General features: G+C 44.4%; 1 non-coding gene across 1 annotated transcript; it reads right to left on the bottom strand.

The window, feature by feature from the left end:
- Window positions 1-73, bottom strand: trnaf-gaa (transfer RNA phenylalanine (anticodon GAA)). The gene has a single exon. It is a non-coding gene; the product is annotated as a tRNA-Phe (tRNA).
- Between the last annotated feature and the right edge of the window lie 1,489 nt (window positions 74-1,562).

The following is a 1,562-nucleotide window of genomic DNA, read 5'->3' as shown; positions in this document are numbered from 1 at the left end:
TGCCGAAACCCGGGATTGAACCAGGGACCTTTAGATCTTCAGTCTAACGCTCTCCCAACTGAGCTATTTCGGCCCCACATCAAGCTAGTTTTTGAGTCATCCTCTTGGAATAAAATCTAACCCCGGGTGGAATTGCCCCTCCCGCTCATTCCTCACTTCGGGAGAATGAGACCGACCATCAAGGAGAGATTTTCTGATCCTGTCGTTGAATCTCATTTAAATTAAACATTCCTTGAACTCTCTGCCGGGGGGATTCAGAGCTGGGGTTCGCCATGAACCAGCTTCCCCTCAATTCCCAGCTTTATCAGTGAATCGACCAACAAACGCTCGACAGAGCTCAGGTTATATTAAAAATAAAAACAGAAAATGCGGGAAACACTCAGCAGGTCAGGCAGCATCTGTGGAGAGAGAAACATCCTTTCAGGTCGATGACCTTTCATCAGAACTCTCTCCACAGATGCTGCCTGACCTGCTGAGTATTTCCAGCATTTTCTGTTTTTACTTCAGATTTCCAGCATCTGCAGTATTTTGCTTTTGTTTTACAGCTTGTATTAATGTTCTGCTGATGATATCTTAATATTATCTTGTTTTTGGGCCATTTTAATCAGGTTCATGGACAAATTCTTCCATCATCCCTTCTCCCACATTGCTTCTCTCTCTCATTCATTCTTTTCTCCTTTCAATCCAGAAGAGGGCGGGAATCAGAGCTCACCCCCCGAACCCTCCGCACACAGACCCCCGTCTACCACCCCGTGTGATCCAAGAGACAATTCGATACATTACACTGTATGAACACAGAAAGCTGACACACCAGGGGAGATCGCACGGTGTTGGACACGGAGTGAAATAAACTGAAGTGTTTATAAAAAGTTACAGATCACAACTCGTGTCTCTGTCTCTCTCCGCCATCCCGGCCTGTGCTCTGTTATCTGATCTCACTCAATGTGTTGCTGATCATTTTCATCAACATCTTTGAATGTGGCAGCACAAGTTGTTGAAACCGTTAAAACAGCATCCGGTTCCTTGGCTTAATAATAGAGAAATAGAGCACAAAAGCAAGGAAGTTATGTTAAACGTTTATAAATCATTGTTCAGGCCTCATCTGAAGTATTGTGTCCAATTCTGGGCACTATAATTTATTAAGGAGGTCAAGGTCTTGGAGAGGATGGAGAGGAGATTTCCCAGAATTATACCAGGGATGGGGTTTAGTTGTGTGGAGAGACTCGAGAACCTGGGATTGTTCTGCTTCGAGCAATGAAGGTTAAGGGTAGAAGTAATCCACGTGTTCAAAATTAAGAGGGGTTTTGATCGAGTGAATAAGGAGAAACTTCACCCACTGGCGGGAGGGTCGGCAACCAACGGACGCAGATTTAAGATAATTGGCAAAAGAACCAGAAGGGAAATAAGGAGATTTTTTTACACAGCGAATTGTTATGATCTGGAACGCACTGCCTTAAAGGATGGTGGAGCTCGATTCAATCGTAACATTAAAAGGAGAATTGGATAAATACTTGAGCATCTCCCCACAGATACCACCTGACCTGCTGAGTGTTGCCAGCAGT

This window comes from Heptranchias perlo, chromosome 35 (assembly GCF_035084215.1).
Source record: "Heptranchias perlo isolate sHepPer1 chromosome 35, sHepPer1.hap1, whole genome shotgun sequence".
In the NCBI taxonomy this organism is placed as follows: domain Eukaryota; kingdom Metazoa; phylum Chordata; class Chondrichthyes; order Hexanchiformes; family Hexanchidae; genus Heptranchias; species Heptranchias perlo.
This window is presented reverse-complemented; position numbering and strand designations above follow the sequence as displayed.